Source organism: Oncorhynchus clarkii, chromosome 20, assembly GCF_045791955.1.
Source record: "Oncorhynchus clarkii lewisi isolate Uvic-CL-2024 chromosome 20, UVic_Ocla_1.0, whole genome shotgun sequence".
Lineage (NCBI taxonomy): Eukaryota > Metazoa > Chordata > Actinopteri > Salmoniformes > Salmonidae > Oncorhynchus > Oncorhynchus clarkii.
This window is the reverse complement of record NC_092166.1, coordinates 86,471,366-86,496,588: the sequence shown is the minus strand read 5'-3', so window position 1 is coordinate 86,496,588 and position 25,223 is coordinate 86,471,366. Positions and strand designations below refer to the sequence as shown.

Genomic DNA, 25,223 nt, shown 5'->3' with positions numbered 1-25,223 from the left:
AGTTCAATGAATCAGCAACTCGGAAATGTCGAAGTTTCCTAGTTCGAACTAGCATATCATCCCTGAGCTCCGATTTCTCACACATGCTGACCTCTGACATCACCCACTAAGGAAATTACCTCAATAACATTTTGACGACACCTAAGGATTTATTTTATTTTGACTTAATTTAACTAACGAAGTCAGTTAAGAACAAATTCTTATTTTACAATGATGGCCTAACCCGGACGACGCTGGGCCATTTGTGCGCCACCCTATGGGACTCCTGGTCACAGCCGGTTGTGATACAGACCGGAATCAAACCAGGTCTGTAGTGACGCCTTTAGCACCGAGATGCAGCTATTTGTTTACAAGCATGATAGCTGTACATTCAGTTCATGGTTGAGTCAGCTTGTTGGCCATTAGCCAACTGGCCTTTCTCAATAAATTCGACGCACATGAACGCATCCAACTAGTAATTACTACCTTCCAAACACCGCATTAGTGTTGGTGTGACAGCTATAAAAGCCAGTCAGCATCCGTACTATTGTGATGAAGCTGTAGGACAGCTTGAAAGGGAGGGTGTAAACTAAATCATTAACTAATTGCGCGCAAGACTCTGAGAAGCTGACATGAGGTAGAGCCGAGCGTGCAGGCAGGTCTTGGCGAGGGGTGCTGTTCATAATGAACGTTGGGCTTGTAGCCTTTGCAAGTATCCGCGTTACACTCGCCCACACCCCCATTGGTCCCGTCAGCTGGGAGAGCTAAGTGTTTTTAAACGTTCAATATTATGTATGCGTCCTCTTTCGTTGGCCTAGTCTTGTTTAAATGTTTTTGGAAAGTGTCGTTTTAAAAAATACAGCTTGGGTTATGTGGTGAACATAACGGGGATTGCAGACTTCATAGGTCGGTGGGGGGGGGGGGGGGGGGGGTGGTCTATGGCTCTGTCATGTGTGGGTCTCTGGACTGTGTCGTAGGCTGTGTGCAGTCGGTGAATTTGCATGTTTGTTCAATGGCGTTTCATTGGGCTAGGCCCGGTTTGCAGTGAAGTAATAGTTTTCCTTCATTGTAAACCTCACGCGTGTGTGTGTAGTGTCACTTAAGCGCGTTTATCACGCTTAGCAGGTGTGCCTTTAGGCCTTCAGGTCATTGCAGCACTTCTGATTGGGTTACAGAGACTGCAGGAATTTAGGTCACCTAGCATGTCATGCACGCAGTCTTGTGAAATTGTGTATTTAATAAAGATAGAGCAAACAATTATCTGTGTAGAGTGCTGGTGTCCTATCCTTTAACACCGGTCAAACAAATGTGATGGCAGCATCATGCTACTGTAACGGATGTTATACTGTTACACTACTCTGCTCATCTAGTTGCCCCACCTCTCGGGTGGTCTAGCGCACTTTATCACACCATTACCGACAGCCTGCATAATACCTTGGGTGTCATCACGAGTCCAAACGGTTCCCGTTTTGCAACTAAAACGGGAGTTTATATTGGCCACATTTCCGGCAGTTCCCCCCCCGTTTCGCGACAGAATCGGGGTAAGGGATACGCCCCTGGGGTGAATACACTAGAAACCAAACAGAACGACGCTGGGCGGGACCTACCTGAATGTGTCCAATTAAAACTCGTTTTTTTTTACCACTGTCCGACTAATGAATACTGCACGGAAGTTATCCACATTCCTCACACGTAAAGTAAATGTTTCTCAAGAAAGGATATAAAATAATGAATTTGGCCACTTTGTTTGCCCACGTATATTGCATTCATTCGGATTTAACTACCGAATTATGTAACATACAGAGAGCAAAGTGTAGGTGCGGCAGATTTCTACAGTCCTACCTGTGAGAAGGTATGCATGTACAGTAGTTTACACCATAGGCGCTGTGTACGGAAGCTGTGATGAACATCTGAACATTTTCCCTTGCTGCCAATGCTCTTGCTCAACAAATGTTGAGCTTCATCCTTCTACACACAATACCCCAGAATGACAGAGCAAAAACAGTAACAAATATATTATTGCTAATTTTGAAAAACAAACAAAAAACGGATTGTTTACATAAGTATTCAGACCCTTTACTTTGTATTTTGAGGTATGACGCTACATGCTTGGTACACCTGTATTTGGGGAGTTTCTCCCATTCTTCTCAACCTCTCAGGTTGGATGGGGAGCGTTTGCTGCACAGCTATTTTCAGGTCTCCTGAGATGTTTGATTGGGTTTAAGTCCAGGTCTAAGATCCTCAGCGTTCCGGCAGCAGGTTTTTATCAAGGATCACTCCGTACTTTGCTCTGTTCATCTTCGCCTCAATCCTGACTAGTCTCCCGGTCCCTTCCGCTGAAAAACATCCCCACAACATGATGCTGCCACCACCACCACCATGCTTCACCGTAGGGATGTTACCAGGTTTCCTCCAGACTTGATGCTTGCCATTCAGGCCAAAGAATTCAATCTTCAATAGCAGAAAATGCTAGCTAATTAGCATAAGCTGCTAGGAGTGCTTGCTAGCAACCTTTCTACCAGATTGTCTGAGGTAAATACATTAAAAAAGGTAAAGTGAATTGCAGTTGTAAATGTTTCCACTAGTCACTGGTAGCTATACAGTTAGTGTTACTTTATTGCCTTTTAGCTATTTTACACAGCATTTTATGACATATAGCTAGCTACGTTTTTAAGAGCGCTTTTCAATTGGTATTTCTGCCCCTATTTTCAGTCACAGGTGGTGACTGGATTAGGTGTGAGCGGTACAGGAGGTGGGCCCATGAGTAGTGCGCCAATTTAATAGGGATGGAATATTTGTGGCCAATTTACAAATTAGAATCATGCAATAGCAGAGCATAAGAGTTGCCACATCAATGTTACACTGAATTAAGTTTTTAGTTGTTATTAAATGTTATATTCCAGTTGTATTAGTTATGTTCTAATTAATATTTATGAATTAAAAACAACTAATGAAAACCTTTTTCTCCTGTAATTTTAAAGACTACTGGGATTTAAAATCTTGAATTATACATTGTGGATTGTATGGAGAAAAACCTAAATGCACCTTTTCTAAAAACATGTATTTAAATACTTAAGTGTAAAACTGTAGCAATTTATATATCTTTATAGTTGATCTACAAACAATTATTTTTTCTCTAAACGTTGCTTTTTTGTGTCAGCAATTAGACATTGTTCTTAGCGGGTGCCCCCCTACTAGTTGCCCCCCTACTACTTTTCAAGACCGCTCCATACCAACGTCAAATACGTCATCAAAAAGCGACCCCAATGATTAGCAAACATATTTAGGACCAAATGCGCACCGAAATGTATGCATTTAAAAAAAATCTGATGAGCTTGTATGTTCGTTGATTGATTACTCAACTAAAAAGGGGTTACACGAGGAAAAATATGGTATATTTGTCATAAAACGCACTGGTTTGAGAGGAACATACATCTATGTATCTGTTCTGTGTCTCCTATTTCTATGCTTTTGGTACGCCCTGTTCATTTCAACGGGTACTCCCCTCGCATCATCCGATCCGACGCCACTGCCTTGGTTAGCTTCTGCTGCCGTAATTGTCTCCAGGGCTGCTTAACTCCTATTTATTCTGTTGTTTTTTTATTTTTTTTTATTTGAAGGGACTATTTAATTTGCTGGGTTTTTATTCAAGACCTGGATATAATACGAAGTGTTTTTGTTCGTTTTGGATCGAGGTGTGTGTGTGTGTGTGTGTGTGTGTGTGGAGCTCGCCTGTCTTCTTGGTTGGCTTGGGAAAAGCCACTGCGTATCAAATAGCAGGTAAACCATCGCTATGCTACCCCAACTAGTTAGTTATCGTACTTAGCTAGTAAACAAGACGATTTAGTTAACTAACACGACGTAGCTAAACTGTCATTCCAAAAAATAAAACGTCATTTTTTTTGATAGCTAACGTTATCATGCTAACTGGCTAACTGCTATTGTCGGTTCAACTAGACAGACGTTATCATGCTAACTGGCTAACTGCTATTGTCGGTTCAACTAGACAGACGTTATCATGCTAACTGGCTAACTGCTATTGTCGGTTCAACTAGACAGCCAGTTAGCATGCTAACGTCTAACTGCTATTGTCGGTTCAACTAGACAGACGTTAGCATGCTAACGTTTTAGTGTCTTTAGATGAACGGCCCAATCTTATCGAGAGTTACACTACTTAGCTAGCTTATTTATTATTATTATGTTCACTAACGTTACTTTTGAGAGAAATAGGCAGGACTGCTCATGATTTAATGTCATGTGCAGTAAATCGGTGTAATTTCTTTAGCTATGCTCAACAACCCAAATTCTATAGGATTCGTTTTTTTTTAGTGGGGGAAATGGATCATCCACATATTAGTGATGATAATAGCTAGCTTGACCTACTCCTTATGTTCGGACATCGGTTTCATCGTGTGCTGCAACCACAATTCATTTCATTAATCATTGCATAGGGCCTATTCTGCAGTTTTCTGTGACCAGTTTCAAGTGTTTCCCCTACAGTGAAAGATAAATTGCCAGGCTGCCGCTCATGCTATGGGAATGCTCTCTGGTTAAGGAGGGCTTGCCGGGGACTGGGAGTAGTTTAGTAGTACAATTTATAAATGAAACCAATAGCTCTGGTCCAGGACGTTAGTGCGTCTTGATAATGCTGAGCATTAATTTCACTAACGCCAGAGCTACTGAAACCACTGCTCCTTTGGAACGTCCAGTGACAATGACAGCGCTCCTTATACAAAGAGGATGAATATGAGATGGCCTCTGTCTGGGGTTTGGTGACTGGCTTTGGTCAAATATTGATGGGACACAAAAGTGCGTACACACACACACACACTGTGGCTGTTAGTGAAAGTAGATTATATACACCAAGCGTATCTTTTAAGAAGGCCTAGCTTGGTCTCTAGTTAATCAAAACACTCATTTCTGTACAGAACACTGAGTTTATGGTTGATTTTTCCAAATGGTGCCCTATTCAATGCTCTACAGGGCTCTGGTCAATAGTATTGCACTAAATAGGGCCACACTGGTTGACACTAGTCACTTGTTAGTTGTGGACTGTCCCTCCTGACTCCTTTACCACCAGTGGCTGTAGCAGGAGCAGGCAGGCTGTTGCTAAGATACCTTTGGTGCAAAGATCCATTCATAAAGACCCGGAGTCGTCATTTATCAACCGTTCGTGAATTTCTTACAGAATTTTGGCATAACTGGAGATTGTAGGATTTGCGTGCGCCGCATATGGGATTGATCAAACTGTTGTACGCACTCGTGTGTGTGTGCATGTTTTCATTGATAAATCAGGGCCATATTATATTTGTGCACTCGTGAATGAGTGCTGCACCCCTGCTTAGTAAACAGCATCCATTCACCGTTTTATGGTAACAGAAACGCCCTCGTTTGATGTGTGATTTGGAAATGTTGAAACTGGGCTATAAAAGAGAAATTTGATAAGATTTCTGTAAAGGTGTGGGCGGACTCTGTCTGCAGTGACAGCCCACCGCCTATAACGAGTGCCAAACACTGGCCGTGCATTCTGCAAGATCGATCGTCTATTGAAAAACATGTTGGAGTAAATGCAGTCTACAGCCCACAGTTCTATGCAGAAGACAAATTGTTTAATATTTTATCAATACAGGATTGTTTCTCGTGCCTTGGTTCTGAGATGAAATGGGTTACGTCTAGAGCCCGACCGAAATGTGATTTTATTTTTTTGTTTGTTCTGATTTTAGTGTGGAAACATTAAATTATTTGTATTATTAAAGCTGAAATTAAGAAATAATAACTTAGTGAAATAATAATTACACTCAAATTAAAGTTTCTTAGATCTTTCCAGACCTAAAAAATAATCCCCTGATTTGTTTTATGTATTGTTGTGAGAAAATCCATCATTTTTTATTTATTTTAGTAGTGTGAAATCTGGGGTAAAACCAACAAGATGGGGGGAATTCAGAACTTGGAAAAACTAAACCCAAACTGAATTTTTGTGTAAAAAAATAAGTAAAACGTGTAAACTGATTTTTAAATGCCCCTAACATTATTTTTGGCTGTGCATGACTGCACTTTACGGTGTCATCCTGCAGCACAGCATTTTGGGGAAAGTTGAGGTCAAGTCCAATATTGACTATGCATCCAAGAGGGAAAGAGGTTGTGCCATCCTATAAATGTTTTAGTGAAATATAATACATCACATTTTAGCAAAGTGACTTAGTCATGCGTGAATACGTTTTTCCGTGTGGATGGTCCTAGGATTCAAACCCAATATCCTGGCGTTGTAATGGTCTATCAAGATGCATAATGGGTTATAAATGTTTTGTGAAGCCTCCATTTTTAATGTGATTTATAAGGCCTTTATTAGGCCACGCTTGTCGATAATAAAACAGGTTTGTCACGCTTGACATAGTCGGTTATGTCACATTTATGAACCCTTTATAACGCATGACATACAGTTATAGATTTGTAACACATTTATCTAGTGTTTATGAAGCCTTTATAAAGCATGACATACAGTTATAGATTTGTAACACATTTATCTAGTGTTTATGAAGCCTTTATAAAGCATGACATACAGTTATAGATTTGTAACACATTTATATAGTGTTTATGAACCCTTTATAAAGCATGACATACAGTTATAGATTTGTAACACATTTATCTAGTGTTTATGAAGCCGTTTTATAAGATGCACGTCATTTAAAGCAGACCGAATACTTCATTAACTTCCAAGTGCTAATGATAGTAGGCTACACTTTTTAGGTACAACCTTCAAACACAAAGGCTGAGGTGAAAACACTGTTTCGGCCTATATCATCCGGATCCTTTGAGGAACTTTGGTGCAGGTTATGATATGAACAAAGGAATCTCGCCCGAGAGCATATTTCTGTCCTGCCCTTTGAAGCAGGACATGTAATGTCTGTGGCCTTTTCATTGTTTGCCGGGTTATGTCCAGTATGGGGGAGGGCTTTCACCTCTCTGGGAGGAAGGACGTCAACATTGCACAGCAGCTGAAACCTGGTTCCATCGGAGTGAAGGCTCCTTGGCCACAACATCACCAGGCTCCAGACCATTACAGCTGTGAAGGAGGAAAACAGACTAAAATAGACCAGACATTATAGCCTGCATTCCCCCCCCCCCCTCCCCAAGTCCAAGCAATGTGCTCAAAGTACAAAGACAAAATACCTGAATCGTTGCTTATTCGATTACTCCATCATCTCCGTGTACTGGTGGTGGAGAGCAGGTTTATGCTGAAAGACACATTCTAAAAAATATAGGTTAAAGCATGAATTAATTCATGTCCTATTACTTGTTATTGACTGTTGACTGCTACAGCTGTACTATAATGCCCTGCTGTACACACTGAACCTGCTTCCATACCAACAATGGCAATGCAGACACTACAAGATAACATTTAGCTTCATAATTACCAGCGGGTCAGATGTAAACAGTGTTCATCTAGCTAGCCAGCTATTTGAACATACAAAAAAACTATTTTTTTGGCCGATATCTGTAGTGACCACAGAGTCAGGACACCCGTTTAACATCTCATCCAAGACAACATCCTACACAGGGCAATGTCCCCAATTACTGCCCTGGGGCATTTTTTTAGACCAGAGGAAAGAGTGCCTCCTACTGGCCCTCCAACACCACTTCCAGCAGCATCTGGTCTCCCATCCAGGGACTGACCAGGACCAACCCTGCTTAACTTCAGAAGCAAGCCAGCAGTGGGATGCAGGGTGGTAATGCTGCTGACCTTCTCTATAGTTGAACCAAGTGCTTAGCCTGTGATGTTCAGCCTCATTATCCTGCCTCCATGCACCTATTCTAGAGTTGAACTAAGGCTGAGCATGTGATGTCCAGCCTCATTATCCTGCCTCCATGCACCTATTCTAGAGTTGAACTAAGGCTGAGCATGTGATGTCCAGCCTCATTATCCTGCCTCCATGCACCTATTCTAGAGTTGAACTAAGGCTGAGCATGTGATGTCCAGCCTCATTATCCTGCCTCCATGCACCTATTCTAGAGTTGAACTAAGGCTGAGCATGTGATGTCCAGCCTCATTATCCTGCCTCCATGCACCTATTCTAGAGTTGAACTAAGGCTGAGCATGTGATGTCCAGCCTCATTATCCTGCCTCCATGCACCTATTCTAGAGTTGAACTAAGGCTGAGCATGTGATGTCCAGCCTCATTATCCTGCCTCCATGCACCTATTCTAGAGTTGAACTAAGGCTGAGCATGTGATGTTCAGCCTCATTATCCTGCCTCCATGCACCTAGTCTAGAGTTGAACTAAGGCTGAGCATGTGATGTTCAGCCTCATTGCGCCTTCTGTTTTTGTTTGGTGTGACTGTCTGGCGGAACCGTGGTGTCCTAGCAACCGGCTGCATCAGGGGGATAGGTGACGGTAGCTCAGTTAGTGTCCCGACCTAGCCTACAGTACAGAAACAGTTTGTATAGAGATTGACTGACTGACTGAAGACCGCTCATGTCTAGGAGGGTGACTGTGTTTAGTTGAGGTGAAGTAAATAGTCAGGGTGTTCATACAGAACCATTCGGAATGGGGAGCTCCGGTTCGGTCCGGTTCGGTCCGCACCCGCAACCTGAGTGAATACATGAAACGCGTAGAAGCAATATATACAATATACATGCTATGCCTGAGCTGCATTGTATACCTCCTGAGTAAATCTGACCATCCTGGTGTCATAGACCAAGATGGAACGTAGTAAACGTAAATTCTGGGACACTCAAATTAGTGTGATATGTTACGTTTGGTCTGGTTATATAAGACAACAAAAAAACCACATTTAAGCTGGTTGGTCGGGGTGGATGAGTGGGCGTATTGATTTGGACCTGGGCTTGCCTCCCGGGTCTGACCGGGAAGTCGACTCAAAACAAAAAATGACTTAATTAAGCACGTGTATTTTTGGTATTTATTTGGTTCCCCGTTAGCCGGTGGGAAAGGATCAGCTACTTTTCCTGGGGTCCACACCGAACATGATACAGAACATTACATATGGTTTAAAACGTCACACACAGCCTAATTAGTAGGAAGACATAGTCCTTAACCGTGTCTAAACCATGTCCACACTGTCTTTGGGGTGGCAGGTAGCCTAGTGGTTAGAGCAGGTAGCCTAGTGGTTAGAGCCAGGTAGCCTAGTGGTTAGAGCAGGTAGCCTAGTGGTTAGAGACAGGTAGCCTAGTGGTTAGAGACAGGTAGCCTAGTGGTTAGAGACAGGTAGCCTAGTGGTTAGAGCATTGGAATAGTAACCGAAAGGTTGCAAGATCAAATCCCAGAGCTGACAAGGTAAAAAAAAATCTGTTGTTCTGCTCCTGAACAAGGCAGTTAACCCACTGTTCCTAGGCCGTCATTGTAAATAAGAATTAACCCACTAGGCCGTCATTGTAAATAAGAATTTGTTCTTAAGCCAAAATTACTGATATTATATCTCCTAAATATTTTGGTGCATTACGGTAATGACGAGCAGGTTTCAGAGATTAGAATGTATGTTACGGTAATGACGAGCAGGTTTCAGAGATTAGAATGTATTTTACGGTAATGAGTGTTGCATAATTTTCAATTTGAAAAACTGTACTGAGCTTGATCAGAGATTCAGTAACCATATATATATATATATATATTGTAATTACGTACATGCATTTTCAAAAGTGGATTTAAGCATAAAAAGCAACGGACACTCATCGGTGCAACACGACGTGAAACAAGAGGTCTCTTCACAGTCCCCAGGTTCAGAACAGAAGCTGGGAAAAACACACAGTATTAAATAGAGCCATGACTACATGGAACTCTCGGGCCACCCCATTTAACTCAAGCTAGCTACAAAACCAGATAAAAAAAAAAACAATGAATAAAAGAACACCCTTCGGCAAGACGGGGACCGTGAAGAGACACGGCCATTTTGATTTGTAATTTACACTGTATTACAGTTTGAAGTCTGAAGTTTACGAACACTTAGGTTGGAGTCATGAACTCGTTTTTCAACCACTCCACAAATGTATTGTTAACAAACTATAGGATTGGCAAGTCGGTTAGGACATCTACTTTGTGCATGACACAAGTAATTTTCCCAACAATTGTTTACAGACCGATTATTTCACTTATAATTCACTGTATCACAATTCCAGTTTGACTGTGCCTTTAAACAGCAGAGAAAATTCCAGAAAATGATGTCATGGCTTTAGAAGCTTCTGATAGGCTAATTGACATAATTTGAGTCAATTGGAGGTGTACCTGTGGATGTATTTCAAGGCCTACCTTCAAACTCAGTGCCTATTGACATCATGGGAAAATCAAAAGAAATCAGCCGAGGCCTAATTGTAGGCCTCCACAAGTCTGGTTCATCCTTGGGAGCAATTTCCAAACGCCTGAAGGTACCACGTTCATCTGTAAAAGCAATAGTACGCAAGTATAAACACCATGCGACCACGCAGCCGTCATACCGCTCAGGAAGGAGAAGCGGTCTGTCTCCTAGAGATGAACGTACTTTGGTGCGAAAAGTGCAAATCAATCCCAGAACAACAGCAAAGGACCTTGTGAAGATGCTGGAGGAAACGGGTACAAAAGTATTTATATCCACAGTAAAACAAGTCCTATATCGACATAACCTGAAAGGCCGCTCAGCAAGGAAGAAGCCACCGCTTCAAAACCGTCATCAAAAATCCAGACTACGGTTTGCAACTGCACATGGGGACAAAGATCGTACATTTTGGAGAATTGTCCTCTGATCTGATGAAACAAATATAGAACTGTTTGGCCATAATGACCATTGTTATGTTTGGAGGAAAAGGGGGAGGCTTGCAAGCCGAAGAACACCATCCCAACAGGGAAGCACGGGGGCGGCAGCATCATGTTGTGGGGGTGCTTTGCTGCAGGAGGGACTGGTGCACTTCACAAAATAGATGGCATCATGAGGCTGGAAAATTATGTGGATATATTGAAGCAACATCTCAAGACATCAGTCAGGAAGTTAAAGCTTGGTTGCAAATGGGTCTTCCAAATGGACAATGACCCCAAGCATGCTTCCAAAGTTGTGGCAGAATGGCTTAAGGACAACAAAGTCAAGGTATTGGAGTGGCAATCACAAAGCTCTGACCTCAATCCCATAGAAAATATGTGGACAGAACTGAAAAATCGTGTGCGAGCAAGGGAGCCCACAAACCTGACTAAGTTACACCAGCTCTGTCAGGAGGAATGGGACAACATTCACCCAACTTATTGTGGGAAGCTTGTGGAAGGCTAGCCGAAGCATTTGACCCGAGTTAAACAATTTAAAGGCATTGCTACCAAATACTAATTGAGAGCATCTAAACGTCTGACCCTCTGGGAATGTGATGAAAGAAATCAAACCTGAAATAAATCATTCTCTCTACTATTATTCTGACCTTTCACCTTCTTAGGATCACCACTTTATTTTATCTGACCTTAAACAGGGAATACGAGGATTAAATGTCAGGAATTGTGAAACTGAGTTTTTAAACATATGTGGCTAAGGTAAACTTCCAACTTCAACTCTATGTAGGTGGGTGACCTTGACCGAATCCTTGGCTTGTAGGTGCTGGAACTGCTCACAGGACAGGACCCATAGCCTGTTTCTGAAGGCAGAGGCTGAGGCTGTTTCTGAAGGCAGAGGCTGAGGCTGTTTCTGAAGGCAGAGGCTGAGGCTGTTTCTGAAGGCTGAGGCTGTTTCTGAAGGCAGAGGCTGAGGCTGTTTCTGAAGGCAGAGGCTGAGGCTGTTTCTGAAGGCAGAGGCTGAGGCTGTTTCTGAAGGCAGAGGCTGAGGCTGTTTCTGAAGGCTGAGGCTGAGGCTGTTTCTGAAGGCTGAGGCTGTTTCTGAAGGCTGAGGCTGTTTCTGAAGGCTGAGGCTGTTTCTGAAGGCTGAGGCTGTTTCTGAAGGCTGAGGCTGTTTCTGAAGGCTGAGGCTGTTTCTGAAGGCTGAGGCTGTTTCTGAAGGCTGAGGCTGTTTCTGAAGGCAGAGGCTGTTTCTGAAGGCTGAGGCTGTTTCTGAAGGCTGAGGCTGTTTCTGAAGGCAGAGGCTGTTTCTGAAGGCAGAGGCTGTTTCTGAAGGCAGAGGCTGTTTCTGAAGGCAGAGGCTGGAGGCAGTTTCTTAAGGCAGAGGCTGAGGCTGTTTCTGAAGGCAGGGGAAGTTTCTGAAGGCAGGGGAAGTTTCTGAAGGCAGGGGAAGTTTCTGAAGGCAGAGGCTGTTTCTGAAGGCAGAGGCTGTTTCTGAAGGCAGAGGCTGTTTCTGAAGGCAGAGGCTGTTTCTAGAGGCAGAGGCTGTTTCTAGAGGCAGAGGCTGTTTCTAGAGGCAGAGGCTGTTTCTAGAGGCAGAGGCTGTTTCTGAAGGCAGAGGAAGAGGCAGGAGATTATGTGATGTTGCGTTATCATATTATGTATTTTATCAGTCGTTTTTGTTTCCTGTTTGGACCCCAGGAAGAGTAGTGGGGATCCCAATAAATACTACTAATGTTACTGATCCTCAATACAACAACAAAATACTTAAATACACTTAATTGTGTCCATTTTAATTGAAATGCTGTAGAATTCTTCTGGTTAGTGCCAGTATGGCCGACCTGTGGCTTCAAAGCCTCTCATTGGCCAATACATAGCATCATCAACCCAGGGTTTCTATACGTCTCTGACTACAGCTGGTACTGTACACGTAGTCAGTACAGTGCTGCCCCTGTATTCATTTAGTAACAACGTTTTCAGTGTAAATTTTAAACGACTAAAACGAGATAATGGAGATCCTTTGGAAAACTGGGTCAGAGTGGAAGTTGTGCATCCGATACTGTAGTGTAGGTTGGACAGTTGGCTGATACTGCTGTGTTTTCTCTCTGACTTAGACACAGGTTTTTTTTTTTTGTGTGTGTGTTTTTTGACTGTTTTGTGTCAAGGTTACCACACACTAAACCCTGAGCTGTGCTCTCAGTACGCTCTGTGTGTGGACTAGAGTGACAGCCATCCATTTGATGAGTCGAAGTGCAGACCGAAGGTTTGTTTGTTCTAAGAAGTCCCCTCCCTCTCCTTCGCAGATTCTGCATATTAGATTAAATGAAATATGTTGACGGGAATATGGGAACATCCTAACCTCTCCCAAATGGGACCCTATGTCCTACATAGTGCACTACTTCTGACCAGAACCTTATGGGCCCTAGTGCACTATGTAGGGAATAGGGTGCCATTTTGGAACTAGACTGATAATGACTTGTCAGTTCTGATAAGCATGTGTAAGTATGCCTGTTTTTCTTCTTGTGAGTCATTGATTTATTAGGAAAGTATGCTGTTGCTTGCATTCAGTTCTGTAGATGGGTCTGAACTTGCAGAGTTAACCTGTTCTATAGTTCAGGAGGAAGATGTAGGCTAGATGACGTGTCAAACTCGAGACTGGCCCGTGAGCCCGTTCAGACTGGCCCGTGAGCCCGTTCAGACTGGCCCGTGAGCCCGTTCAGTATGGCCCTCGGGTGGTTTGAGTTGGTTTTTAAAAAAAACTCAAGCAACATTGAAATGATTAATAATTAAATCTAACCTGTGTAGAAATGATAATGACTCTACTCTCCCTGTCCAGACATCTATAGTCTGTTCACCTTGTCCAGCCAGCTAACAGTCTCTTGGTTGACGTCACTGAGCATGTTGTTGTAGTTAAAGCAGTCTGTTGGTTGACGTCACTGAGCATGTTGTTGTTGTAGTTAAAGCAGTCTGTTGGTTGCTCGACGTCACTGAGCATGTTGTTGTTAGTTAAAGCAGTCTGTTGGTTGACGTCACTGAGCATGTTGTTGTAGATAAAGCAGTCTGTTGGTTGACGTCCCTGAGCATGTTGTTGTAGTTAGTTAAAGCAGTCTGTTGGTTGACGTCACTGAGCATGTTGTTGTTAGTTAAAGCAGTCTGTTGGTTGACGTCACTGAGCATGTTGTTAGTTAAAGCAGTCTGTTGGTTGCTCGATGTCACTGAGCATGTTGTTGTAGTTAAAGCAGTCTGTTGGTTGACGTCACTGAGCATGTTGTTGTAGTTAAAGCAGTCTGTTGGTTGCTCGACGTCACTGAGCATGTTGTTAGTTAAAGCAGTCTGTTGGTTGACGTCACTGAGCATGTTGTTGTAGTTAAAGCAGTCTGTTGGTTGACGTCACTGAGCATGTTGTTAGTTAAAGCAGTCTGTTGGTTGACGTCACTGAGCATGTTGTTGTAGTTAAAGCAGTCTGTTGGTCGACGTCACTGAGCATGTTGTTGTTAGTTAAAGCAGTCTGTTGGTTGACGTCACTGAGCATGTTGTTGTTGTAGTTAAAGCAGTTTGTTGGTTGACGTCACTGAGCATGTTGTTGTTGTAGTTAAAGCAGTCTGTTGGTTGACGTCACTGAGCATGTTGTTGTTGTAGTTAAAGCAGTCTGTTGGTTGACGTCACTGAGCATGTTGTTGTTGTTGTAGTTAAAGCAGTCTGTTGGTTGACGTCACTGAGCATGTTGTAGTTAAAGCAGTCTGTTGGTTGACGTCACTGAGCATGTTGTTGTAGTTAAAGCAGTCTGTTGGTTGACGTCACTGAGCATGTTGTTGTTGTAGTTAAAGCAGTCTGTTGGTTGACGTCACTGAGCATGTTGTTGTTGTAGTTAAAGCAGTCTGTTGGTTGCTCGACGTCACTGAGCATGTTGTTGTAGTTAAAGCAGTCTGTTGGTTGCTCGACGTCACTGAGCATGTTGTTAGTTAAAGCAGTCTGTTGGTTGACGTCACTGAGCATGTTGTAGTTAAAGCACTCGACGTCACTGAGCATGTTGTTGTAGTTAAAGCAGTCTGTTGGTTGCTCGACGTCACTGAGCATGTTGTTGTAGTTAAAGCAGTCTGTTGGTTGCTCGACGTCACTGAGCATGTTGTTAGTTAAAGCAGTCTGTTGGTTGACGTCACTGAGCATGTTGTTGTTGTTAGTTAAAGCAGTCGGTTGGTTGACGTCACTGAGCATGTTGTTGTTGTTAGTTAAAGCAGTCGGTTGGTTGCTCGACGTCACTGAGCATGTTGTTAGTTAAAGCAGTCTGTTGGTTGATGTCACTGAGCATGTTGTTGTTGTTAGTTAAAGCAGTCTGTTGGTTGATGTCACTGAGCATGTTGTTGTTAGTTAAAGCAGTCTGTTGGTTGCTCGACGTCACTGAGCATGTTGTTGTAGTTAAAGCAGTCTGTTGGTTGATGTCACTGAGCATGTTGTTGTAGTTAAAGCAGTCTGTTGGTTGCTCGACGTCACTGAGCATGTTGTTGTTAGTTAAAGCAGTCTGTTGGTTGCTCGACGTCACTGAGCACGGGAAAAAAGGCTCAGACATGAGCAAGAGACCGATGAGCATGATGTTCCCTTACTGAAATCTCAGTTATATCAATGTTAGGGTTACGTGCTGACCCACAGCGCTCACATCGCAAAATACACGTACATGTTATTCAGTCATTAAACCCACACCGCTCACATTCGTCAACGAGCGTCTGCGTCGCCAGGCGCTAAAATAGAACTTGGTTCTATTTGTGACGCTTGACGAGCTGCAAGCCCCGCCTCTCCCATCTCCTCATTGGTTTTTAGGAGCATATACCCACGTGTGTGATTGAAAGATGAACTGAGGTTCACACTCCAGGCCAGTTGGTGGTGGTAATGCACCTTAAAGTTGGTTACCAACCACCATATAAAGTCCACAGAAGAAGAAGAAGCCTGAAGGAGGAGAGATGACTAGAAACTAGAAACTAACTCTGTTTACCTTTTTATCTGTGGATGAATTGTCGGAGTAGAGGACCTTGTGCATTTCAGGTAAAATAACAATCTAATGTTCATATCCCAGGACAAATTAGCTAGCAATGTTAACTTGTTTAAAGTTGAAATGGATTCAACTTTGAATAGTAGGTTATACTGACAAATTGTTAATTGACTTAACCATCATTTATTTGTCAAAGTAAATTTGGTATCAGTTAGGATATCTTGAAATCTAAAGTTGATAAGAGTTTTTGATAAAGGCCATGCAACTTTGAGGTTTGAGAAGATTTGAAAATAGGACACTGCCCCTTTTTTTTAAGACAAATGTGCCAAAAGAGATATGGACACTGCTACAGTAGGCTATCTACGCTGAATCAACTGTAGCCGCCATATTGTTAGTATGTTCATTATTAAAGGTTTACTTTTGTAAATCACTTTGCCTTAAATAAATAAGCTCAGCGAGTAGATTTGTGTTGCTCTGGACAGCTCGCGTGTGTTTTTACCTGCCCCCTGCGGCCATTGTTAATGTCTTACCCTGCACACAAAATAAAATACATGTGCCCAGATAACAATAGGCTGTGGATATCGACTCATCGTTACCACATTATATGGGACATTAGATTCATGCTCTCTGCCTTGGTGTAGAAATTCGACTGCAACACACACTGTCAAACCAACAGTGTTTTCCTGTCATCACTTTGTGACTGACAGGTCGCCTGTCCTATCGATAGATGGCTAGAAGATGCATATCGTTCATTGTAGCGGGAGAGGGCTCGGAAAACCTTTTATTCTGACTAGCAAATTTTAATAGCAGCCTAATTGATTTAAGTGGGAAAAGTACCCGGCTGTGAATGGACTAAACTGTTGTATAGCAGACAGCCGGCGCTAGCGGAAAACACTGACTGTCGGGAAATAATAAGTTAAAACAATACTTTGTTACAGTGTTAGTGCTACAGTGTTACAGTGTTACAGTGTTACAGTGTTACAGTGTTACAGTGCTACAGTGTTACAGTGTTACAGTGCTACAGTGCTACAGTGTTACAGTGCTACATTGCTACATTGCTACAGTGCTACATTGCTACAGTGCTACAGTGCTACATTGTTGAGTGTTACAGTGCTGAGTGTTACAGTGTTACAGTGTTACAGTGCTACAGTGTTACAGTACTACAGTGCTACAGTGCTACAGTGTTACAGTACTACAGTGCTACAGTGCTACATTGTTACAGTGCTGAGTGTTACAGTGCTGAGTGTTACAGTGTTACAGTGTTACAGTGCTGAGTGTTACAGTGCTACAGTGCTACAGTGCTACATTGTTACAGTGCTGAGTGTTACAGTGCTGAGTGTTACAGTGTTAGTGTTACAGTGTTAGTGTTACAGTGTTAGTGTTACAGTGTTAGTGTTACAGTGCTACAGTGTTACAGCGCTGAGTGTTACAGCGCTGAGTGTTACGAGTGTTACAGTGTAAATATTTGTATGAACGTAGCAAGATTCAACAACTGAGACATAAACTGAACAAGTTCCACAGACATGTGACTAACAGGGGGGGTCAAAATCAAAAGTAACAGTCAGTATCTGGTGTGGCCACCAGCTGCATTAAGTGCTGCAGTGCATCTCCTCGTCATGGACTGCACCAGATTTGCCTGTTTTTGCTGTGAGTTGTTACCCCACTCTTCCACCAAGGCACCTGCAAGTTCCCAGACATTTCTGGGGGGAATGGCCCTAGCACCCACCCTCCGATCCAACAGGTCCCAGACGTGCTCAATGGGATTGAGATCCGGGCTCTTCGCTGGCCATGGTAGAACACTGACATTCCTGTCTTGCAGGAAATCACACACAGAACGAGCAGTATGGCTGGTGGCATTGTCATGCTGGAGGGTCATGTCAGGATGAGCCTGCAGGAAGGGTACAGCATGAGGAAGGAGGATGTCTTCCCTGTAACGCTCAGCGTTGAGATTGCCTGCAATGACAACAAGCTCAGTCCGATGATGCTGTGACACACCGCCCCAGACCATGACGGACCCTCCACCTCCAAATCGATCCTGCTCCAGAGTACAGGCCTCGGTGTAACGCTCATTCCTTCAACGACAACCATCACCCCTGGTGAGACAAAACCACGACTCGTCAGTGAAGAGCACTTTTTGCCAGTCCTGTCTGGTCCAACGACTGTGTGTTTGTGCCCATAGGTGACGTTGTTGCCGGTGATGTCTGGTGAGGACCTGCCTTACAACAGGCCTACAAGCCCTCAGTCCAGCCTCTCTCAGCCTATTGCGGACAGTCTGAGCATTGATGGAGGGATTGTGCGTTCCTGATGTAACTCGGGCAGTTGTTGTTGCAATCTGGGACCTGTCCCGCATGTGTGATGTTCGGATGTACCGATCCTGTGCAGGTGTTGTTACATGTGGTTTGCCACTGCGAGGACAATGAGCTGTCTGTCCTGTCTCCCTGTAGCGCTGTCTTAGGCGTCTCACTGTACGGACATTGCAATTTATTGCCCTGGCCACATCTGCAGTCACGCCTCCTTGCAGCATGCCTAAGGCACGTTCACGCAGATGAGCAGGGACCCTGGGCATCTATCTTTTGGTGTTTTTCAGAGTCAGTAGAAAGGCCTCTTTATTGTCCTATGTTTTCATTACTGTGACCTTAATTGCCTAACGTCTGTAAGCTGTTAGTGTCTTAACGACAGTTCCACAGGTGCATGTTCAGTAATTGCTGACTGCAGGAATGTCCACCAGAGCTGTTGCTGAGAGTGTAATGTTAATTTCTCTACCATAAGCTGCCTCCAGTTTGGCGGTACGTGGAGAATTTGGCAGTACGTCCATCCGGCCTCACAACCGCAGACGTATGGCATTGTGTGGGCTAGCGGGTTGCTGATGTCAACGTTGGGAACAGAGTGCGCAATGGTGACGGTGGGGTTATGGTATGGGCAGGCGTAATCTACGGACAACGAACACAAATACATTTCATCGATGGCAATTTGAATGCACAGAGATAGTTACGAGATCCTGAGGCCCGTTGTCGTGCCTTTCATGCTCCGCCATCACCTCGTGTTTCAGCATGATAATGCACGGCCCCATGTCGCAAGGATTTGTACACAATTCCTGGAAGCTGAAATTGGCCCAGTTCTTTCATGGCCTATATACTCACCAGACATGTCACACGATTTCATATGCTTGGATCCCAGAAAAACACAGAATTTCTTGTTTCCCCTGGATAAAAAGTTGAACAACCCCTGGGGTGGCGTAGGGGATGGTTGTGGTAATGCCCCCAGCAGTGGTTTGGCTTGGAAGCTATTCTCAGACTAGGCTAATGGGCTAAGAGGCGTTTCTCAGACTAGGCTAATGGGCTAAGAGGCGTTTCTCAGACTAGGCTAATGGGCTAAGAGGCGTTTCTCAGACTAGGCTAATGGGCTAAGAGGCGTTTCTCAGACTAGGCTAATGGGCTAAGAGGCGTTTCTCAGACTAGGCTAAGAGGCGTTTCTCAGACTAGGCTAATGGGCTAAGAGGCGTTTCTCAGACTAGGCTAAGAGGCGTTTCTCAGACTAGGCTAATGGGCTAAGAGGCGTTTCTCAGACTAGGCTAAGAGGCGTTTCTCAGACTAGGCTAATGGGCTAAGAGGCGTTTCTCAGACTAGGCTAATGGGCTAAGAGGCGTTTCTCAGACTAGGCTAATGGGCTAAGAGGCGTTTCTCAGACTAGGCTAATGGGCTAAGAGGCGTTTCTCAGACTAGGCTAATGGGCTAAGAGGCGTTTCTCAGACTAGGCTAATGGGCTAAGAGGCGTTTCTCAGACTAGGCTAATGGGCTAAGAGGCGTTTCTCAGACTAGGCTAAGAGGCGTTTCTCAGACGAGGCTAATGGGCTAAGAGGCGTTTCTCAGACGAGGCTAATGGGCTAAGAGGCGTTTCTCAGACTAGGCTAAGAGGCGTAATGGGCTAAGAGGCGTTTCTCAGACTAGGCTAATGGGCTAAGAGGCGTTTCTCAGACTAGGCTAATGGGCTAAGAGGCGTTTCTCAGACTAGGCTAATGGGCTAAGAGGCGTTTCTCAGACTAGGCTAATGGGCTAAGAGGCGTTTCTCAGACTAGGCTAATGGGCTAAGAGGCGTTTCTCAGACTAGGCTAATGGGCTAAGAGGCGTTTCTCAGACTAGGCTAAGAGGGTTTAAGAGGCGTTTCTCAGACTAGGCTAAGAAGAGGCGTTTCTCAGACTAGGCTAAGAGGCTAAGAGGCGTTTCTCAGACTAGGCTAAGAGGCGTTTCTCAGACTAGGCTAAGAGGCGTTTCTCAGACTAGGCTAAGAGGCGTTTCTCAGACGAGGCTAAGAGGCGTTTCTCAGACTAGGCTAAGAGGCGTTTCTCAGACTAGGCTAAGAAGGCGTTTCTCAGACTAGGCTAAGAGGCTAGGCTAAGAGGCGTTTCTCAGACTAGGCTAATGAGGCTAAGAGGCGTTTCTCAGACTAATGGGCTAAGAGGCGTTTCTCAGACTAGGCTAATGGGCTAAGAGGCGTTTCTCAGACTAGGCTAATGGGCTAAGAGGCGTTTCTCAGACTAGGCTAATGGGCTAAGAGGCGTTTCTCAGACTAGGCTAATGGGCTAAGAGGCGTTTCTCAGACTAGGCTAAGAGGCGTTTCTCAGACTAGGCTAAGAGGCGTTTCTCAGACTAGGCTAAGAGGCTAAGAGGCGTTTCTCAGACTAGGCTAATTTCTCAGACGAGGCTAAGAGGCGTTTCTCAGACGAGGCTAAGAGGCGTTTCTCAGACTAGGCTAAGGCGTTTCTCAGGGCTAAGAGGCGTTTCTCAGACTAGGGGCTAAGAGGCGTTTCTCAAGAGGCGTTTCTCAGACTAGGCTAAGAGGCGTTTCTCAGACTAGGCTAAGAGGCGTTTCTCAGACTAGGCTAAGAGGCGTTTCTCAGACTAGGCTAAGAGGCGTTTCTCAGACGAGGCTAAGAGGCGTTTCTCAGACGAGGCTAAGAGGCGTTTCTCAGACTAAGGGCTAAGAGGCGAGGCTAAGAGGCGTTTCTCAGACGAGGCTAAGAGGCGTTTCTCAGACTAGGCTAAGAGGCGTTTCTCAGACGAGGCTAAGAGGCGTTTCTCAGACTAGGCTAAGAGGCGTTTCTCAGACTAGGCTAAGAGGCGTTTCTCAGACTAGGCTAAGAGGCGTTTCTCAGACTAGGCTAAGAGGCGTTTCTCAGACTAGGCTAATGGGCTAAGGCGTTTCTCAGACTAGGCTAAGAGGCGTTTCTCAGACTAGGCTAATGGGCTAAGAGGCGTTTCTCAGACTAGGCTAAGAGGCGTTTCTCAGACTAGGCTAATGGGCTAAGAGGCGTTTCTCAGACTAGGCTAAGAGGCGTTTCTCAGACTAAGAGGCGTTTCTCAGGCTAATGGGCTAAGAGGCGTTTCTCAGACTAGGCTAATGGGCTAAGAGGCGTTTCTCAGACTAGGCTAATGGGCTAAGAGGCGTTTCTCAGACTAGGCTAATGGGCTAAGAGGCGTTTCTCAGACTAGGCTAAGAGGCTTTTCTCAGACTAGGCTAATGGGCTAAGAGGCGTTTCTCAGACTAGGCTAAGAGGCGTTTCTCAGACTAGGCTAATGGGCTAAGAGGCGTTTCTCAGACTAGGCTAATGGGCTAAGAGGCGTTTCTCAGACTAGGCTAATGGGCTAAGAGGCGTTTCTCAGACTAGGCTAATGGGCTAAGAGGCGTTTCTCAGACTAGGCTAAGAAGAGGCGTTTCTCAGACTAGGCTAATGGGCTAAGAGGCGTTTCTCAGACTAGGCTAAGAGGCGTTTCTCAGACTAGGCTAAGAGGCTAAGAGGCGTTTCTCAGACGAGGCTAATGGGCTAAGAGGCGTTTCTCAGACTAGGCTAATGGGCTAAGAGGCGTTTCTCAGACTAGGCTAATGGGCTAAGAGGCGTTTCTCAGACTAGGCTAATGGGCTAAGAGGCGTTTCTCAGACTAGGCTAATGGGCTAAGAGGCGTTTCTCAGACTAGGCTAATGGGCTAAGAGGCGTTTCTCAGACTAGGCTAAGAGGCGTTTCTCAGACTAGGCTAATGGGCTAAGGCTAGGCTAGAGGCGTTTCTCAGACTAGGCTAATGGGCTAAGAGGCGTTTCTCAGAGGCTAATGGGCTAAGAGGCGTTTCTCAGACTAGGCTAATGGGCTAAGAGGCGTTTCTCAGACTAGGCTAATGGGCTAAGAGGCGTTTCTCAGACTAGGCTAATGGGCTAAGAGGCGTTTCTCAGACTAGGCTAATGGGCTAAGAGGCGTTTCTCAGGGCGAGGCTAATGGGCTAAGAGGCGTTTCTCAGACTAGGCTAAGAGGCGTTTCTCAGAGGCTAGGCTAAGAGGCGTTTCTCAGACTAGGCTAATGGGCTAAGAGGCGTTTCTCAGACTAGGCTAATGGGCTAAGAGGCGTTTCTCAGACTAGGCTAATGGGCTAAGAGGCGTTTCTCAGACTAGGCTAATGGGCTAAGAGGCGTTTCTCAGACTAGGCTAATGGGCTAAGAGGCGTTTCTCAGACTAGGCTAATGGGCTAAGAGGCGTTTCTCAGACTAGGCTAAGAGGCGTTTCTCAGACTAGGCTAAGAGGCGTTTCTCAGACTAGGCTAAGAGGCGTTTCTCAGACTAGGCTAATGGGCTAAGAGGCGTTTCTCAGACTAGGCTAATGGGCTAAGAGGCGTTTCTCAGACGAGGCTAATGGGCTAAGAGGCGTTTCTCAGACTAGGCAGACTAGGCTAAGAGGCGTTTCTCAGACTAGGCTAATGGGCTAAGAGGCGTTTCTCAGACTAGGCTAAGAGGCGTTTCTCAGACTAGGCTAATGGGCTAAGAGGCGTTTCTCAGACTAGGCTAATGGGCTAAGAGGCGTTTCTCAGACTAGGCTAAGAGGCGTTTCTCAGACTAGGCTAATGGGCTAAGAGGCGTTTCTCAGACTAGGCTAATGGGCTAAGAGGCGTTTCTCAGACTAGGCTAATGGGCTAAGAGGCGTTTCTCAGACTAGGCTAAGAGGCGTTTCTCAGACTAGGCTAATGGGCTAAGAGGCGTTTCTCAGACTAGGCTAAGAAGAGGCGTTTCTCAGACTAGGCTAATGGGCTAAGAGGCGTTTCTCAGACTAGGCTAATGGGCTAAGAGGCGTTTCTCAGACTAGGCTAATGGGCTAAGAGGCGTTTCTCAGACTAGGCTAATGGGCTAAGAGGCGTTTCTCAGACTAGGCTAATGGGCTAAGAGGCGTTTCTCAGACTAGGCTAATGGGCTAAGAGGCGTTTCTCAGACTAGGCTAATGGGCTAAGAGGCGTTTCTCAGACTAGGCTAAGAGGCTAAGAGGCGTTTCTCAGACTAGGCTAAGAGGCGTTTCTCAGACTAGGCTAAGAGGCGTTTCTCAGACTAGGCTAATGGGCTAAGAGGCGTTTCTCAGACTAGGCTAAGAGGCGTTTCTCAGACTAGGCTAATGGGCTAAGAGGCGTTTCTCAGACTAGGCTAATGGGCTAAGTTTCTCAGACTAGGCTAATGGGCTAAGAGGCGTTTCTCAGACTAGGCTAATGGGCTAAGAGGCGTTTCTCAGACTAGGCTAAGAGGCGTTTCTCAGACTAGGCTAATGGGCTAAGAGGCGTTTCTCAGACTAGGCTAAGAGGCGTTTCTCAGACTAGGCTAATGGGCTAAGAGGCGTTTCTCAGACTAGGCTAATGGGCTAAGAGGCGTTTCTCAGACTAGGCTAATGGGCTAAGAGGCGTTTCTCAGACTAGGCTAATGGGCTAAGAGGCGTTTCTCAGACTAGGCTAATGGGCTAAGAGGCGTTTCTCAGACTAGGCTAGGGCTAAGAGGCGTTTCTCAGACTAATGGGCTAAGAGGCGTTTCTCAGAGGCTAGACTAGGCTAATGGGCTAAGAGGCGTTTCTCAGACTAGGCTAAGAGGCTAAGAGGCGTTTCTCAGACTAGGCTAAGAGGCGTTTCTCAGACTAGGCTAATGAGGCTTTCTCAACTAGGCTAATGGGCGTTTCTCAGACTAGGCTAATGAGGCTAGGCGTGGGCTAAGAGGCGTTTCTCAGACTAGGCTAATGGGCTAAGAGGCGTTTCTCAGACTAGGCTAATGGGCTAAGAGGCGTTTCTCAGACTAGGCTAATGGGCTAAGAGGCGTTTCTCAGACTAGGCTAAGGGCTAAGGCGTTTCTCAGACTAGGCTAAGAGGCGTTTCTCAGACTAGGCTAATGGGCTAAGAGGCGTTTCTCAGACTAGGGCTAAGAGGCGTTTCTCAGACTAGGCTAAGAGGCGTTTCTCAGACTAGGCTAATGGGCTCAGACTAGGCTAATGGGCTAAGAGGCGTTTCTCAGACTAGGCTAATTTCTCAGACTAGGCTAAGAGGCGTTTCTCAGACTAGGCTAATGGGCTAAGAGGCGTTTCTCAGACTAGGCTAATGGGCTAGAGGCGTTTCTCAGACTAGGCTTCTCAGACTAGGCTAAGAGGCGTTTCTCAGACTAGGCTAATGTTTCTCAGACTAGGCTAATGAGGCGTTTCTCAGACTAGGCTAATGGGCTAAGAGGCGTTTCTCAGACTAGGCTAAGAGGCGTTTCTCAGACTAGGCTAATGGGCTAAGAGGCGTTTCTCAGACTAGGCTAAGAGGCGTTTCTCAGACTAGGCTAAGAGGCGTTTCTCAGACTAATGGCTAAGAGGCGTTTCTCAGACTAGGCTAAGAGGCGTTTCTCAGACTAGGCTAATGGGCTAAGAGGCGTTTCTCAGACTAGGCTAAGAGGCGTGGGCTAAGAGGCGTTTCTCAGACTAGGCTAATGGGCTAAGAGGCGTTTCTCAGACTAGGCTAATGGGCTAAGAGGCGTTTCTCAGACTAGGCTAATTTCTCAGACTAGGCTAAGAGGCGTTTCTCAGACTAGGCTAAGAGGCGTTTCTCAGACTAGGCTAAGAGGCGTTTCTCAGACTAGGCTAAGAGGCGTTTCTCAGACTAGGCTAAGAGGCGTTTCTCAGACTAGGCTAAGAGGCGTTTCTCAGACTAGGCTAAGAGGCGTTTTCTCAGACTAGGCTAAGAGGCGTTTCTCAGACTAGGCTAATGGGCTAAGAGGCGTTTCTCAGACTAGGCTAATGGGCTAAGAGGCGTTTCTCAGACTAGGCTAATGGGCTAAGAGGTGTTTCTCAGACTAGGCTAAGAGGCGTTTCTCAGACTAGGCTAAGAGGCGTTTCTCAGACTAGGCTAAGAGGCGTTTCTCAGACTAGGCTAAGAGGCGTTTCTCAGACTAGGCTAAGAGGCGTTTCTCAGACTAGGCTAAGAGGCGTTTCTCAGACTAGGCTAATGGGCTAAGAGGCGTTTCTCAGACTAGGCTAATGGGCTAAGAGGCGTTTCTCAGACTAGGCTAATGGGCTAAGAGGCGTTTCTCAGACTAGGCTAAGAGGCGTTTCTCAGACTAGGCTAAGGGCTAAGGGCGTTTCTCAGACTAGGCTAATGGGCTAAGAGGCGTTTCTCAGACTAGGCTAATGGGCTAAGAGGCGTTTCTCAGACTAGGCGAGGCTAATGGGCTAAGAGGCGTTTCTCAGACTAGGCTAAGAGG

General features: G+C 45.1%; 1 protein-coding gene across 3 annotated transcripts in view; it reads left to right on the top strand.

Moving 5' to 3' along the window:
- Positions 1-3,602: 3,602 nt before the first annotated feature.
- Positions 3,603-25,223, top strand: part of LOC139377009 (CSC1-like protein 2) — a 79,983-nt gene continuing 58,362 nt past the window's right edge. For 2 of the 3 annotated variants that reach the window (XM_071120069.1, XM_071120067.1), the window contains exon 1: positions 3,606-3,759. The gene's annotated coding sequence lies outside the window, so the exon portion shown is untranslated. Of the gene's footprint in view, positions 3,760-25,223 lie in introns of all 3 variants that reach the window. The other variant, XM_071120068.1, reaches the window with a different exon arrangement.